This window comes from Mauremys mutica, chromosome 15, assembly GCF_020497125.1.
Source record: "Mauremys mutica isolate MM-2020 ecotype Southern chromosome 15, ASM2049712v1, whole genome shotgun sequence".
NCBI classification, from domain to species: Eukaryota; Metazoa; Chordata; order Testudines; family Geoemydidae; genus Mauremys; species Mauremys mutica.
The window spans coordinates 31,795,416-31,814,028 of NC_059086.1; the positions used below are offsets into that span (position 1 = coordinate 31,795,416).

General features: G+C 50.9%; 1 protein-coding gene across 1 annotated transcript in view; it reads right to left on the reverse strand.

The window, feature by feature from the left end:
* The window catches only part of LOC123350444 (netrin-1-like), a 34,595-nt gene that overhangs the window by 9,338 nt on the left and 6,644 nt on the right, over positions 1-18,613 (reverse strand). The window lies entirely within an intron of this gene.

Sequence of the window (18,613 nt, forward strand, 5' to 3'; positions counted from 1 at the left end):
AGTAGGGTGTTACCCTCGAGCTAAACCAGACACAAAAGGGCTACAGAACATACATAGTCAGTGTGTTGCATACACCACCATGCAGCCTCCCAAACCCAGGAGTCCTGGCTCCCAGCCTATCCCCCCCCCCAGCTCTAACCACTAGACCCCACTCCTCTCCCAGAGCTGGGGATAGAACCCAGGAGTCCTGGCTGCCAATCCCCCCACACCGCTCTGACCACTAGACCCCACTCCCCTCCCAGAGCCAGGGATAGAACCCAGGAGTCCTGACTCCCAACTCCCCCACCCCCTATAACCACTAGACCCACTGCCCTCCCAGAGCTGGGGAGAGAACCCAAGAGTCTTGCTCCCAGGGCCCCCATCGCTAACCACTAGCCCCCACTCCTCTCTCAGAGTCCGGCTTGGACTGGTGCTCGGAGAATTCTCTTTCTAGCTTCCTGACCGAGGTGTCACACATAGGCTCTAAATGCTCAGCAGATTTGGGGTGAGCAGGGCAGGGATGAATTTCTCTCCCGGCTCAGCTTGGCTGGGAATTCAGTGGGTTGGGGCGAAAGGCTCCTTCCTACCGGGCAGAGCTCACACAGCCGGGCTCATTGCAAGGGCGGGTGCGCGGCCAGTCCGGCCCCACCTGCGCTGAACCAGACCCGTGGTGTTCGAGCCCACCCCAATGAGGCTTCGTCCCGCCTGTTCCGGCCCCTGCCAGCCCCCTCTTAATAGCCACCCTAGATCTAGCTCGCCGGGAACAGACCCCCAGCCCGTCTCTGTGCCATGTGGAGCCCAGCTGATCCCAACCTCCCTACATCCTCCTTGAGCTGGGATCCAGCCCCCCAGCCCTCTCAGCCGGGCTAATCCTGCCCACCCCTCTCTGCTGGTCCTCCCCCGACCGGTCCTTTCGCCCGCCCGGGGACGCTGGAATTTGGGGCTGGCTCACCTGAACCAGCCTTTGCCGCTCTGGGACACGCCCGTTTTCAGCCCCTGGCCCAGGAGGTCGCTTTGATCGCAGGCCAATCTCCAGGCGTCCCAGAGGGGTAAGGGACCGGGTGGAACTGACCGGCGGCCGGTCCCCCTAGGATCTAGGCATCTCACGCCCCAGGCTTGCTCCAACCTGCCCCGGGCCTGGCTGCGGCCAGCCTGGAAAAGGTTAACAGCCCCCCAGCCCGGCAGCCCCAGCTCGGCGCTAATCCGGGTGCGTGACTGCTGTGAGAAGAGGCCCTTTAAATCCAGACTCTCACGGTTATTAAGGGCTCATCAGCTTGTTTCTGTCCTGATTCCCGCTCCCCCTCCAACCCACCCAAGCCCCCTTCTCCTTTCCCTGGCAGGGCCGATGGGGAAGGGGTGGATCTGAGAGAGGGTCCGCTGGCAGCTGGAGTCAATGCAGGATTCAGGCGGCCTGGAGGGGTAAAGGACACCCCCCCCCCCCCCATCCACTGCACGGAGAGCCCCAAACCATCTCCAGTGGGGATGGCTGGCTCAGGGGACCCGGGCTGGGACATGGGGCCTTTCCCCTCTAGGGGGCACCAGCGGCAATGTGGCCCCAGGGCAGGGGCCCAGGTGGCCCAGGGATGGGGAATGGGGCAGGGGCCTTTCACCCCACACAGAGAACTGGTTCTGATGCAGCCACAAATTTGCAGAGATAAAATAGTGAGGGCTCCTGGGGCCTGTTTCCCACTTGGATTCTCTGTGTGCGTCTGTAAAGCCCTGAGTGCGGCCCCGATCTCGGCGACTCTGTGTCTGGGCAGCGCCCGGCCCGACAGGGCCCCGATCTCAGTGACTCTGTGTCTGGGCAGCGCCCGGCCCGACGGGGCCCCGATCTCAGTGACTCTGGGTCTGGGCAGCGCCCGGCCCGACGGGGCCCCGATCTCAGTGACTCTGTGTCTGGGCAGCGCCCGGCCCGACGGGGCCCCGATCTCAGTGACTCTGTGTCTGGGCAGCGCCCGGCCCGACGGGGCCCCGATCTCGGTGACTGTGTCTGGGCAGCGCCCGGCCCGACGGGGCCCCGATCTCGGCGACTGTGTCTGGGCAGCGCCCGGCCCGACGGGCCCCGATCTCGGCGATTCTGTGTCTGGGCAGCGCCCGGCCCGACGGGGCCTCGATCTCGGCGATTCTGTGTCTGGGCAGCGCCCGGCCCGACGGGGCCCCGATCTCAGTGACTCTGTGTCTGGGCAGCGCCCGGCCCGACGGGGCCCCGATCTCAGTGACTCTGTGTCTGGGCAGCGCCCAGCCCGACAGGGCCTCGATCTCGGTGACTCTGGGTCTGGACGGTGCCCGGCCCGACGGGGCCCCGATCTCGGTGACTCTGGGTCTGGGCAGCGCCCGGCCCGACGGGTCCCCGATCTCGGTGACTCTGGGTCTGGGCAGCGCCCGGCGCGATGGATGCCTGATTGTGACCAGAAGGAAATTCTCTTATTCTGCCTTAGCCCGGCCAGACACCTGTCTCTGCCTCCCTGTGTCTCTTGGACACTGATCGATGACTCAGGGGTGCTAAGTCTGGGATTAGGTCGTCGCGAATTCTTGATTTTCGCTGCGTTCCTGCGCTCCATGTTAAGTAAACACCTTCGCCCCCATCTGGGCCCCCTGCCCCCCAACTCAGCCCCCACCCCTCCAGGGTAGGGAAATATACAAAGTGTGGGGAACCGCTCCCTGCTGAGAGTGCGCTTCTCCGAGCTGCGAGCTTCCCCGCAGCAGTGCCCCAGCCAGGGACTCCAGTGCTGTGAGCTCCCCGCAGCAGTGCCCCAGCCAGGGACTCCAGTGCTGTGAGCTCCCCGCAGCAGTGCCCCAGCCAGGGACTCCAGTGCTGCGAGCTTCCCCGCAGCAGTGCCCCAGCCAGGGACTCCAGTGCTGTGAGCTTCCCCGCAGCAGTGCTCTGCACATCCTCCTGTCCCATCCGCTCTCTCTCTCAAGATCTCACTGCTGCCAGCATCCTCCAGTGCTGGGCCCAGCTCCCCCGCCCCCCAGCACAGCCCCTTTCATGTCCGGCAGGATCTTCTGTTTGATTCATGGCAGCTGGGATTTTACACTGGGGCCCATCCTGCTGCTGCCTCCAGCTATTTATCACCCCGGTGGAGTGTGGGAAAAACCTCCTGGCCACACCTTCCCCCAGGTCTGGAGAGGGAGGTGTTGGTTCACAGCCAAGACTCCTGGGTTCTAGCCCCAGCACTGGGAGGGCAGTGGGGGCTAGTGGGTAAAGCAGGGGGGTGGCTGGGGGTCAGGACACCTGGGGGTCTATCCCCTTGCACTGGGAGGGCAGTGGGGGCTAGTGGTTAGAGCAGGGGAGTGGCTGGGGGTCAGGACACCTGGGGTCTATCCCCTTGCACTGGGAGGGCAGTGGGAGTTAGTGAGAAGCTCCCCAGGGGGGGCAAACATTCTGGGAGCCGAGGGTCTGTGCCCAGCTCTGATTTCCCCGATTGCTAATTGCTGAGGTCAGCGCTAATTGTTAACATTCCTGCAGGGCTGAGAGGTCTCTGTCTTCCCACTCCTGGGGCCCGTCCCACCCCGAGCGCCAGCCCCCGGCCTCTCCGGGTTGGGAGTTACTGAGCCTGGATCTGAGGCCGCAGCCAGACCAGGTCCGGGAGTGCCTGGGCTGCCAGGGAGTGGATACTATCATTGGGTAGGACCTACAGTAATAATGGGACATGGCGCGGGAGCATGGGAGGGCAGAGGCGGCTGGGTGGGACCCTTTCTAAGCACCCTATCTCCCCTGGCCCACCAAAACTCGCTGCCAGCCTCCCCCCGAACCTTCCCCCTAAACTCACCCTCATGTCCCTGAACCTTCCCCACAAAATCCCAGTGACCACCCTGAACGCAAACATCATCCAATCGTTTCTCAGTTTGGGACATGCTGGCCTCACACTGATCATTATTATTATGTGCTGCCCAGACACGGAGTCGCCGAGATCGGGGCCCCGTCGGGCCGGGCGCTGCCCATACACAGAGTCACCGAGATCAGGGCCCCGTCGGGCCGGGCGCTGCCCAGACACGGAGTCGCCGAGATCGGGGCCCCGTCGGGCCGGGCGCTGCCCAGACCCAGAGTCGCCGAGATCGGGGCCCGTCGGGCCGGGCGCTGCCCAGACCCGGAGTCGCCGAGATCGGGGCCCCGTCGGGCCGGGTGCTGCCCAGACCCGGAGTTGCCGAGATCGGGGCCCGTCGGGCCGGGCGCTGCCCAGACCCGGAGTCGCCGAGATCGGGGCCCGTCGGGCCGGGCGCTGCCCAGACACGGAGTCGCCGAGATCGGGGCCCCGTCGGGCCGGGCGCTGCCCAGACACAGAGTCACCGAGATCAGGGCCCCGTCGGGCCGGGCGCTGCCCAGACACGGAGTCACCGAGACCGGGGCCCCGTCGGGCCGGGCGCTGCCCAGACACAGTCACCGAGATCGGGGCCCCGTCGGGCCGGGCGCTGCCCAGACCCAGAGTTACTGAGATCAGGGCCCCGTCGGGCCGGGCGCTGCCCAGACACAGAGTCACCGAGACCGGGGCCCCGTCGGGCCGGGCGCTGCCCAGACACAGAGTCGCCGAGATCGGGGCCCGTCGGGCCGGGCGCTGCCCAGACCCAGAGTTACTGAGATCGAGTCCCCGTCACATTGGACGCTGCCCAGACACCATCACGAGAGCAGACCCAGGCATCAGATGGGCTGTGACAGGTGGCTAACAGAGGCACCCAGCGGGTGAGGGATGAGCTAAGCGAAGGGTTTAACAGGTCTCTCAGCTCCCTCTTTGCTGGAGCGTCCTGGAACTCTTGCCGTTTTTGGCCTGTATTTGATTTCAGGTTCAGAGGGGAGAAAAGAAAGAAAGAAAGAAAGAAATATTGGATGAAGGAAAGTGTGACTGAAAGAATAAACGCCGGAATGAAGGAAAGAAATAAAGGACAGAGCCAATGGATGAAAGAAAGGAACTGCACCCGAAAGCATGACAGAGGAGTGAAGAAAAGGATGAAGGAAACATATAGGAAAGAATGACCAGAGGAGGGGAAGAAACAAAGAAAGGAAGGAAGGAACGGAAGGAAGGAATTAACTAGAGGATGAACCAATGGGAACTGACGGGAGAAGGAGGAGTGAAGGAGACACCAGGAAGGATGGATGGATGGATGAGGAAAGAGCCGAGGAAAGACTGACAAAAGACATGAAGACAGAAGGAAATGAAGAAAAGAGGAACGAATAAAGCGATGGAAGGAGGGAAAGACGCGGAGGCCAGTGGAGAAGTGCAGGAGGCCGCCAGTTGGGAGCAGTTTACACTGGGCCGGGGGAGATTGGGGTGGGGAGGAGCTGTAGGCATTAGGTTTTTGGGGGGGCTGCTGGGGGGGGGAGGTTGTTCCTTAGTCCTGGGGGCTACAGGGCTGTGGGTAATAATGGCTCTCTAATCATTAATGATTATTAATAATGAATTGATGATTAGCATAAATTGTTAGTGGCTAAAAGCATAAGTGATATTACTAGCCAGCACATATTTATTACTAATTATGCATCAGTGTTGATAACACATGGCCATCCATAATCAGATTATTAGGAATGATTAATATATACTAACATGGCTAATTAATACTTATAATCATTTATAATTGAAAATTAATATTTAGTTAATGGTACTAATTGCTAAAAAAATTAATCACCAATAACTAGCAATCAGTAAGATTTACTAACACTTAATTAGCAATAGACAATTGCCAAATATTTAATTAGTGGCAATTAATATTTTCTACTTAATAATTACAACTAACCGCTAACAAATAATTAAGCAATCAGATATAATTACTGGTAATAATTCATAATTGCTAATGAATGTGACAATACATGTTATCAAATAATTAGCAATCATTAATAATTACTTACAATTAACTAGCAATAGACAATTGCTAATAGTTAATGACAATACTTACTAATAAATAATGACAACTAATGTCTAATAATTAGCAATCAATAATACTAGCAATAATCTATAATTACTAATGAACATTTCATGACAATTACTAGATAACAAATAATTTGCAATTAATAACAGCTAATAAACATTGATTATTAATAATCAATTATTATTATTAATAATAAAGAACCTATCACAATTACTGGCAAATAATTATATAATAATAATTATTATAAGTTACAAGTAGTTATATTAGTCCTATTATTAAATATTAACAAATAATGAATAGCACATGGGAAATGAGCTATATATAATCAATATTTGATTAATAACAAATATTAACAAATAATTGAAGACAATGACTGATTGTCTACAATTAACTATAATAATATTAATTAATAAATGGAATAACAGCAAATAACAAATAATCAATTACAGTTACCAAATGTCAATAAATTGGTGCTATTAATCATTGTTAATAGATCTGCACTAATTATCACTAATGTGTTATGAATGACGAAAACAAAAATTAATGGAAATTCATATTAACACCATAAAATTGACATGATTAACAATGTCATATTCAGTAGCGATTATTAAATATTACACCTATTCCTGACAGTTATTAGTGTATAATATAATATATACATATAATCGATGTCTAACGGACAGTAATTATCAATTGTTATTAAAACCTGGCGTTCACTCACCACGCCCTTTTATTAGAAATATTTAAAAGCAATTCATATGATTAATAATTGTGTACAACCAAAGTCGAGACACTTATTAAAACCTACCTACTATCCAAACTCTATTAATGAGAGTAGCAATTAGTGTGTAATGGGTAGCAATTATTTATTATTAGACCCTATAATTGCTCTTTATTATGAACGTTTAAAAGCTCTGCTCGTCAGCAATCGTTTGTGTATAACCAACGGCAAATATTACTATTAAAACCGACCATTGCTCTTTCGTGGGGATACTGAAAAGATGTTCATGATGTCAGCAATTGTTCACGTGTGGCAGCCATTATTAATCATGAGCACCAATCCTTGCTCTCTGTTAATTACTAATATTTATAATCTATTCCGATTTGTAAATCATGTGTGTAATTATTAAGTCTTTATCAAATTGATTCCTGATCTTTATGACTAACTAATCTTTAAACTCTATTCCCCTTTGCAACCATTTATGTAGAGCAACAATCGTGACTCATTATTAAAACCTAGCGTTGCTGTTTGTTAATAACTAATATCTACAACCGATTAGGATTTGTAATCATGTGGGCGATTATTATTATTATTCCGTTAGCCCTGATCTTTACTCATAACTAACTTTTAAACGCTATTCATCTTAGCGATCCGTTGTGCAGAGAAGCAACCACTGACCACTGGAAACATCTCACCTTGCTCTCCGTTACTTACAAATCTTTAAACGCTGTTCAGGGGGTGCCTAAAAAACCCTTAATAACGGAGTTACAGATTGCAACGTGGGGGAGAGAGACACGGGGTAAGTGGGTGACGCTGAATCAATTGTCTGACAGGAGGAGTGTGTACTGGGCCAATACCCGGTTAGTATTCGATAAAGACAAATCAGACTGAATGCCTGGGGGTTTCGTAAAATCATAGAATGAGGAATGAGTGTGGAAATGTCTGGGTTATACAGCTGGCTGGGGGATCTGCAGCAGGGATGTACCCCTGGGGGCACGGAAAGATCTGCCAGGGGGTACATCAACTCATCCAGAGATTTGCCTAGTTTTACAACAGGTGACAGAAGAAGCCCTAGCGAAGTCAGGACAAACTAACATTTCCTACAGACAGTGACTTGTTTATACTGGTCTGTAAACGATACCCTGAAACCCTTCTGTATTTTTGTCTGGCTCTCTGATTCCAGCGTGCCGGAATGGGACAGGGAACATGGCAGTTGAGGGCTCCGGATCAGGAATTCATGGGGTTTTTGCTCTTCTGTGGGATTTCCTCCAAGCCCTCCCTTCCCCCCCAGTTTCCATAAATGACCAGCAGGGTGTTGTCTCTGCACTAACGAACCGCACAGGGGAGCTGCCCTCGTTCGATTAGCAGCTCAATAAATCTTTCCAGTCCAGAGTGTCTTTCCCGAGGGGTGGAAGAAAAGGACGGGCCCAGGTGAGGTTGTGGCATCTCACAACTCCGCAAGGATGCAAATCAACACACACGCACAGATGCAAAAACCAAGGACACCAAAAGGCACTAATGCTGCTTGGCAAACTGTCAACGCACAGATGTGCCAAGCACACGGGTCTGGGTACACAATCACACATGTACACCCCCCCCGAAGTCACACTCACACACATCACACGCCCACCGAATTCAGATGCCAAGCCTACGCGCAGTGAGAACCACCACACAACCCCCGAGCCAACACACACACACAGCCACGTACCAAACACAAACGCACAGCAAAGAACAATCCCGCCCCCAAATTCACACAAACCAACAGCAACACACTCACCAAACCCACCCGTACCAAACACAACACAACACACCAACAACTCATCACCCTACGCAACCACGCCACAAATAACAACCACCCACCCCCCAACCCAACCACACACCTCCAAAAACCACCCACACAGAGCAATCCCTCCACCCAAAACTATACTCACCGCACCCACCCACCCATGTCCCAAAATAACCACACAGCAAAACAAGACACATACATACCCACCCACCAAAAATGACACACAAGCAAAAAGAACCATATGGCCCCTCGCAAACCTACACATGACAACCCTCCCCAAGCAACTAGACAGCAAAAAAGCAACACACACACATACCCCCCCCGAAAAAGTACACACAAAACACACCACACAATACAGCACACACAAACCTACACAGGACAGACACTCGTCACAAAAAAACCAAGCAGACAGTTAAAACCAACACCCTCCTCCCCCCCCCAAAAAAACCTACAGCCAAGCAAAAACACACCCCCACACAAACCTACACACAGAAACCTACACACAACAACCACCCAGCACACCAAAACCACCACCCAAGCAAAAGCAAAACAACCCCCCCCCCAAACTTTTTTGGAGGGCTCTTTCTTTCAAACCAAGAGGAAACCCACCCACCTGAGACAAGCACCTGCCTATCCTGAAACTTTCCCCGCGTGGCTCAGAGCCAGCGCCCGGGGATCCAGGCTGCCCTCATCTCGGCCAGGCCTCCTAGACCCTGCACTCACACAGCCACGTAACGGACGGATTCCCCTCTGCCCCTCCTGGGGGGCAGACAAAGAGATAATCCTCGGAGGAAACAGACAGACACCTACAGCAAACTCTGGAGTCCCCCTCGCTGCTCCGCAGTGAGATCGGCTGCTCAGCGTCCTGTCTCTGCTGCTAATGTCTCCGATCCGCACGCGCCTCGCCAGCGCTGTCAGCTCTGCCGCCGGGAGGCATGTGGGGACGAGGGGCCCGACCCCGTGACCTGCCAGATCAGCAGCCGGCTACTACTGGGCGAGATTCCCAGCTGGCGTCAATCAGCCGTAGCTCCATTGGAGTCAATGGGACCCGATCCCCACCAGGGCAATCCGAGAAACAGGATCGGACCCAAGGCGAGTCGAGCCCATTGTCCCGGCCCTGACCATGGCCAGAGCTGATGCTGATCAGTGACACTCAGCCCTCGGGGTCAGGAGCCGAATCAGCATTACCCGAAGGAGCCACAGCTGTGTGAACTCATTGTTTCATTTACTACAGAACTATTCACGTTTAAACAGTCCGACGGGGAAATATTTAAGTTTATATAGAGAGATCTATAATTCTCGCAGCAAATGAGTTACTAACTTAGTGCCAGTTGCTCACTTCGCTGGTTGAGAACACAGTAAAAGCATCCAGATGCGTTAATAATCTAGATTGGTCAATAATTAAATCACGCACTGGTTTAATATCATGTGCTCAAAGAGCCGCAGGAGACACGTGAAAGAGCCACCGGCAGCTCGCGAGCCGCAGGCTGAGCCCGTCACTGCTTCAGATGAAGGTGCGAGAACCACGCACATCTGCTCGGGCCCATGGCAGAGGTGTATTCCCAGGAGCTCCCGTGCTGAGCTCTGTTAGCCCCGTCAGGATCCGGGGCCGCGTAGCCATCAGCGTTATGGCTGTGGGCCAGGGGCCTAGAAAAACCCAGAGAGGGAAACTGACCAGAGCAAAGAGAGAGAGAGAGAGAGAGAGAGTGTGTGTGTGTGAAATTGACAAGATGCCCAGGTGAAACCGACTCAATTATTTTCACTCTCCGGAGAGATAGGGGCCCAACAGAGAGTATCAAAGACGCAGAGGGAGGGGGGCTCTGACTCTTCTCTCTCCAACGCCAGCACAGACCAGAAACAGGCCTGTCAAAACGCATACGCAGGGGGAGTTTAAAATCAAAGCCGGGATTCAAATGTTCCACAGTCTCCTAAACACTTTTCAGAGGGGTAGCCGTGTTAGTCTGGTTCTGTAGAAGCAGCAAAGAATCCTGTGGCACCTTATAGACTAACAGACGTTTTGTAGCATGAGCTTTCGTGGGTGAAGACTTGCATCCGAAGAAGTGGGTATTCACCCACGAAAGCTCATGCTACAAAACGTCTGTTAGTCTATAAGGTGCCACAGGATTCTATACACTTTTGAAAATTGGTCCCTCTGATTTTCGGCAGGACCGAAGGCTCCCACGAAGCTGAAGTGCTTTTGAAAATACTGCCCTGCTCTCTTTCTCAAAAATCCGCCAGGACGCAATCAGAACTGCACTGCCTGATGAAGGTGTCACCGTATCAACGAACGGCGCGTCCTTGGATTTCCACTCGCTGGGAACCAGGCCCTGGTGGAGTTTCTTTTACAACCTGAAAAGGCCTCTTTCCGTTTACTTAAACTTTTCTTCGCTCACTTAGAATTTCCCCCCTCATCTTTCATTTGTCTTGTCTTCTTCTCTCTTAAAACCCTTCTCCTTTAAAAAAAAAAGCAACCCCCCCCTAGAAAAACCCCCTCCCTTTCCCTCTGATTCCTCCCTAATGATCGGAACTTTCCAAATTCGATTTTCCGCTCCTCCCGTAACCTTCACCTCCCCCCATCACCACTCCAGATTTTCCTTCTGTTTCACCATCTGCCATCACCGAAGGCTGTTAAGAAGAACCTCCTGTAGGCAGAGAGATATTTTTCAAATAACATGACAGAGCCCTGTATGCATTTGAAGAAGTGAGGTTTTTTTACTCACGAAAGCTTATGCCCAAATAAATCTGTTAGTCTTTAAGGGGCTACCGGACTCCTTGTTGGTTTTGTGGATACAAACTAACACGGCTACCCCCGATACTTGCCTCGTATATGGAAATCAAGTGAAAGGAAACCAGGACGGCCTTCTGTTAAAAGCTACCCCAACATATCAGAGTCTGGATAACATCCAGGGATTCAAAACGGGAAGGCGAGGTTTTTATTTGCCGGGGGTTTCAAAAATACCTAAATCCTCAAACTCGGGCTTCTAAAAAACCAACGAACCAGACAGGTGCTTTGAAACACTGTGCCCAAGTTTGCGATCAGTTTTTAGGATCGGGGATTCACTCAGCAAAGACGCTTCTGTCTGAATTTTCTTGGGACTTGCTGTCCCATTTCAGAATTCAAAGTTAAATGCACGTTTTTTTTTCCAGTCTACAGGACCAGACCCTCAGCTGTGGGGAATGAGGATGAATCAGTAAGCTCCTTCTAAAGCATCAGTGATAAGGCAGCAGTCCAGATCGCACAAACTGCAAGAGAATATTTGAAATTTGCCGCCATTTTTTTAGCAACAGGCAGCGTGGATTTTACGAAAAACACCCGCCACTCAACCGCCGCATTAGTTCTGACCATTTTTGCACCTGTTTTCGTGGCAAGTCCCACTCACAATCACAGGACTTGTGTAAGGCGGGGGCGTTAAATATATTTTTCGCTCCGATGCAAGCACAAGTCACAGCTCCAGAGTAAAAGATGAACTCCAATTGTGCCCCCAAAGCGCAGATTCAAGCTCTTTGCTACGTAGGAAAAATATAACGTCCCCTTCTCAAAGCGTCAGTGCTTCTGCTGTGATGAAAGGATGGATTTCCTGAGGCGCGCCACTGAAATCTCTTAATTTGTTTACGTGGTAGAATTAAATTAAAAAATGGATCCTTTAAGAAACGAAACACCCGCGTGAGTCTTCACTTTTGTTATCAGAACAACACACACTTGCCGTTAGAAAGGGTCACTAATATTTTCCACCAGATCCGTTTTCTCTTGGAGATTGCAGTTTTGTGGAAATCGAAATTATTGTGGGGGAATGTGTCAATTTCAAGGAAATTTTAGACCGGGAGACGCCCAAGCGAATTGTTTCAGCTTTCTCGGTATGTTCTGGTAAAGTTGAAACATTCTGAGTTTATTTTGGTGCATTTTGTTTTAGCTTTAATATATTGTTATTATGTTTACATGATACTGTAGTATTCATAGAATCATACAATCGTAGGCCTGGAAGGTACCTCGAGAGGTCATCTAGTCCAGTCCCCTGCACTCAGGGCAGGACTAAGTATTATCTAGACCATCCCTGACAGGTGTTTGTCCAACCTGCTCTTAAAAATCTCCAGTGATGGAGATTCCACAACCTGCCTGGGCGATTTATTCCAGTGCTTAACCACCCTGACAGAAAGTTTTTCCTAATGTCCAACCTAAACCGCCCTTGCTGCAATTCAAGCCCCTTGCTTCTTGTCCTCTCCTCAGGGGTTAACGAGAACAATTTTTCTCCCTCCTCCTTGTAACAAGCTTTCATGTACCTGCACTTTGTGATCATGTCCCCTCTCAGCCTTCTGTTTGTTTTAATATTATATTTTATATATTTAATCTAACATATTTAACATACAATCTTAAATATAATCTATAGAACATATATACGATATATTACATATACATTTAAGCTCTAATATATAGAATATACATATTTAAGATCTGATTATATATACAAATAAATATAGTTAAGCTCTTATATATGTTAAGCTCTAAAATTTTATATATATATGATCTAAAGTAATATATAGACTATGTATATATTTAAGATGTAATCTCCAGAACAGATATTTAAGACTGAATCGAAATACCAAAGTCCAAACAAAACGAATCAAAAGAATCCCGTCAATATGGAAAGTTTTAACCTTATCAAAAATCAAAAGTTTCAAAACAAATCATCCGCCTGGGCCTGGAATTGACATTATCCAGAATTTGTGTTTTGTGGAAAATTTCAAAGTTTCAGCTTTTGGTTGAGACTCCGAACAGGCTCCCCCCTCCCCGCCCCGCCTCGCTTTCCCCCGGATGTCAGAATCTCCCACAAACCAAAGTCCCGTTCCCAACCAGCCCTGGAAATCAGACTGCCATGCAGTGGAGTGAAAACCGATTGTTGCCGCTAAAGTCGTTTAAAAAGAATCAGATCTTCAGCCGGGGTAGATCAAACGCCTCCGAACAGCAGAGGGTTATCACAGGTGCAACCAGCAGCTAGACACTCAATTTCCACTTCTGAAAATCGCCCCCATAAATCATGTTCATTGATCCACAAAAAGGGAAGATGGCTTTTTTTAAGTTGGCCTTTTTTTTTGGTTTTTTTTTAAGGAACAGGCCTCTTGGATTTCACAGAGACAAAACCCACTTCCTCCCCACTCTGCTGTACCTGCCGGTGTTACAGTTAACGCACGAGAACCACAACCGATGGCCGAGTTAAATCTATTTCTCCTCTCGGCCACCAAGACCGGGCGAAATCGTCAGCCGTGTGTAAATCGACGTAGATCCACTGACTTTCGCAGGGAGAAAAAAGACTCGTGTCAGCTAAAAAAATGTGCCCCGTTCCCCCATTCCAGTTAACTTTCTCCAGGCATGAAATGAATCGTTTCCAAACCAGCTGAGGACCTTTGCGCTTGGTTTCCTTTGGGCCCAATTCTCTTCTCATTTACGCTGCCAGAAATCCCGGAGTTAGTGAGAGCAGAATCCTACCCGCCCAACCTGGTTCTAACCTCGGGCCTGGGCCAGAAGGAACCGGCAAGTGGATTGCTAATGACTGGCCTGGTGCCTCGAAAGAAAGATGAGCCGTGGGGAAGGAGCAAATTTCACATCAGCTCCCCTGCTGCCTTTCCATTTCACGCTCCGACACCGAAATGTTCCCCCGCGCCCCGAACCAGATGTTCCAGGGCCCCCCCGTCGGGCAGAGCCACGGGGGGCATAAATTATTTTAGAAACAGTCCCCCAACGCCCCCACCACCACCAGCAAAAAACCATCATAGACTCCAGGGAACCATTGTGATCAACTCCAACCTCCTGGCTAACGCAGGGCCAAGAACGTTCTCTAGAGCGGAGCATTTAGAGAAACATCCCGTCTTGGCAGTGACGGAGAATCCACCACAACCAATGGCGTAGCCAGGTTTTAAGTGTAGGGGGTGCAAATATAAAAAAGGCGCCTCCCCCGGCTCCTCCTCTGGCCACGCCCCCGGCTCCTCCTCTGGCCACGCCCCCCGTGCTGAGCGTGGGGCGCGATGGCCGAGGAGCCGGCCCCCTCACTCCTCCGGCCACGCCTGCCACCCCCCCATAGCTCCTCCGGCTGTGCTGCCGCTGGCGCCGGCCCGGAAGGCGCTGCTTTTTGAAAACGTGCTGAGGGGAAGCGGCTGCTTCCCCTGAACCCCGCTAGCTACGCTATGGACCACAACCCATGGGGAATTGTTCCAATTGCAATGGCTAATCGCCCTCCTTAATCCACCTTATTTCCAGTCGGAATTTGTGCAGCTTCCGCTTCCAGCCACGTTAGACCTGTGCTAGATCGACAAGCCCCTTATCCAATCTTTGGTCCCCATGTCAGCAGTTCTAGGCTAGGATCAAGTCACACCTCAGCCTTCTCTTTGTTCAACTTGGCAGAAGATCACTCCCAGGCCTACGGAAAATCCCATGAGCTAGGCCAGAGGCTCTCAGTGTCTCCAGATGACGGGACCCCTTTCGGGAGTCTGATTTGTCTTGCACGCCCCCAAAGTTTCACCTCACTTAAAAACGACCTGCTTCCAAAATCAGAGCTAAGAACACAAAAGCGGCACAGCCACACGGTTAGCGGGAACCGGCTGCCTTTCTGCTTTTTACCATATCGTTATAAAACCAATCAGCTGGAATATAAATATTGTATAAGTCATTGTCTGTATGAAATGTTAGTTTGCACTGACTTCGCTAGGGCGTTTTCTGCCGCCCGTTGTAAAACTAGGTAAATCTCTGGATGACTTGATGTACCCCCTGGAAGAGCTTCGTGTACCCCGGGGTTTGTGTACTCCTGGATGAGAATAACTGTGCTAGGACCTTTCGCATTTGTGCCTCTCATGAGCTGGGTGACAAACAGACTTTCTGGTTCTTCTGATAAATCGGGGGTGAGGGGGGGAATTCATTTTTAGTTAAAAAAATAATCTTTTTTGGTGACATTTTGATTGCACCCACAAGTTGGAATTGGTTTTGATTCGGGTCGAAGGAAACGACTCGCTGCAATGCTGAGCGTTTTTAAAAGCACCAGGCGATGTCTAAAGGAAGAGATGCTTCCAATTGAAAAACACAAAACTATTTGGTTAGAAAATGTCTAAACAAATTATTGGGGGGGAGGGAGAATTTTTTTTTTCCATTTTTTTCTTGGACCGGAAGAATTGAGTGAAATTGACCCAAATCCACAAATTGTTTCCATGGCACCAAAGCTGTGCTTCTCATCCCCTGCCCCCTCGCAAAAAAAATTTTTTGGTTGAAAAAATGTTGCAGCTTCTCCTCCCCAGCATTAGGGGGTCAAGTTTTCAGAGGCAGGTTCCAGGGGAGAGATTTAGGAAGGAAGGGATCTGGTTTACGCCCTGTATGTTAGCAGGATTGGATCCCTTCGACCGAACTTAAATCAGAAGCTGTTCCGCTATGGAGTGAGATCAGAATCCGGCCCTGCCCCCATTGCAATTGGGGCGACTCCGGATTGACCCCAGGGAGCTGAGATCAGAATCCGGCCCTGCCCCCATTACAACTGGGGTGACTCCGGATTGACCCCAGGGAGCTGAGATCAGAATCTGGCCCTGCCCCCATTACAACTGGGGTGACTCCGGATTGACCCCAGGGAGCTGAGATCAGAATCTGGCCCTGCCCCCATTACAACTGGGGTGACTCCGGATTGACCCCAGGGAGCTGAGATCAGAATCCGGCCCTGCCCCCATTGCAATTGGGGCAACTCCTGATTGACCCCGGGGAGCTGAGATCAGAAACCAACAAGTTTCCCCAGTGGTTAGTGGCTCTAGGGAGGTTCTATTTAATTTATCCATCTCCTCACATACCCTCCATCCATCCATCCACCACCCATCCACATCCCGCCTTCCATCCATCCATCCATCCACCCATCCACATCCCGCCTTCCATCCATCCATCCACCACCCATCCACATCCCGCCTTCCATCCATCCATCCACCACCCATCCATATCCCGCCTTCCATCCATCCATCCACCACCCATCCACATCTCGCCTTCCATCCATCCATCCACCACCCATCCACATCCCACCTTCCATCCATCCATCCACCACCCATCCACATCCCGCCTTCCATCCATCCATCCACCACCCATCCACATCCCGCCTTCCATCCATCCATCCATCCACCACCCATCCACATCCCGCCTTCCATCCATCCACTCACCACCCATCCACATCCCGCCTTCCATCCATCCACCCACCCACCACCCATCCCGCCTTCCATCCAACCATCCACCCACCACCCATCCACATCTCGCCTTCCATCCATCCACCCACCACCCATCCACATCCCGCCTTCCATCCACTCATCCCTCAACAGGCCCCTCCACAACTTCCCAAACACCCCCTTCCAGCCAACATCCACAGGTGAGTATAGGGGGCAAGTGTAGGCACAACAGATAGATAGATAGATAGATAGATAGATAGATAGATAGATAGATAGATAGGGAGGTGTCGGGATAGATAGACAGACAGACAGACTGACTGACTGAATCACGTAAATACATAAGCAGAACAATAAAACTGCTGCTCGGTAACAACTGCCCAGCACTGACTGATACGTCCAGTGAATAGTTCCTCATTACTCAGCTCTTGAGGTTCGGACTTTGGGCTGGGGGTGAAAGCTGCGGGTGCAGACCCTGGATTTGTTCCGTGCCCGCTGCCCGCTCTAACCCGGCTGCCCTGGCCCCACTCTGAGGACCGGAGACATTCAGCAGAGCACAGGGACCGTGCCCAGTTGTTCTCTGGAGAACAGCTTTGTCACAGATCCTCAGCCAGGGTCAAGCAGCCCCAGTGACCCCAGTGGCGCTACGACCGAGTGACACTTGCTGCGCGTCTGGTCTCCGAATGCTTTAAATCTTCAAAGCACCAACTGGTTCCTCGGCTCCACGAGCTAACAGGGTCACGTTTCCCAGCGCTCCAGTGAGAATTTTACCCCTGCTGAGGGAAAGATAAACATTGTTCTGCGCTGCCCGAACTCTCTGGGGATCGTCTCGTGGTAACTCGCTAGTGGCCGTGCTCTGATGCTTCTCAGTTCCTGCTCTGGACTAGCATATCGAATAAAGACTCACTGAGATCGGATTTGGGGCCCCATTGGGCTGGGCGCTGCCCAGACCCAGAGTCACCGAGATCGGGACCCCGTCGGGCCGGGCGCTGCCCAGACACAGAGTCACCGAGATCGGGGCCCCATCACACAGAAACAAGGTAAGAAAAATGTTGCTTAAGAACTTAGTAAAGTTTGATTTTAGCTTATTTAAAAGCAATTATGCATAGCACCCACTACTACCCATTTTAATCAACAATCATGCCAATGAATAATAAAGTACATAAAATAATAATAAGTATCGAGAACATAAATTAAAATGAATCATTAGCAATTATGTATCTTTGTATGACCAATAATAGTTTAATAATAGAAACACTTTAAATAATAAATGATATAAAGTAGTTATGGGTGATATAAGATAATAACAGCCATGAGAAATCGTAAGGAATTATGTATTCCCTGTATTATCAATGTAAATTAACTAATACATTATCTCAAATAATTGTTGGTCATATGAAACACTGAATATAAATAAATTGGTCAAACTGAAATCACGGCCGTGAAACAGGGACATTCAAATAAATGACACCAAAGCAGTTACAATCGGTCGACTTATAGAGCTATCGGTGAATTCTGCAAATATTACGGGCGGACGGAGCAGCTGACGAACAAGTACGGGAGAAGCCTGGGACTCGGCGAACGCTACCAGAGATCTTAGCAGAGGAAAGATTTGATTTGCTGGGCCCATTTTACGAGGTTTGGCGGGCGAGGCGCGTTGACAGGCACCGGAAATCGAGGGGAGAAGAACACGCGGCAGAAAAAGAAGCCGTCGGATGACCGACGTGGTGCCCTGGATGGCTCCAAGGACCCGTCATCCCCAAAGAGATGAGCAGAGGATGGCACAGAACAGACCCCACCCTGGCTGCAAACCTCCAGGAAGGGAGATGCCACGTAAGAACGGAAAACAATACCAGGGAGGAATCGTGTCACGACGTATCGCCCGTATGACCGACAACAATGTCAACATCCTATGATGACACGAGACATTCCTGAGCCCCGTTCTCAGTGGGGAGCCAGCGCTGGTTCTACAAGCAAGCTCCCCCTGTGATTTCGGCGCAGTGGCCGTCTCTCTTGCTCTGTGCCCACGGCCCAACGTTTCTGCCCCCACCCCAAGGTTGCGGCGCTTTGTTCTACCTCCAAGCTTTGGGCTC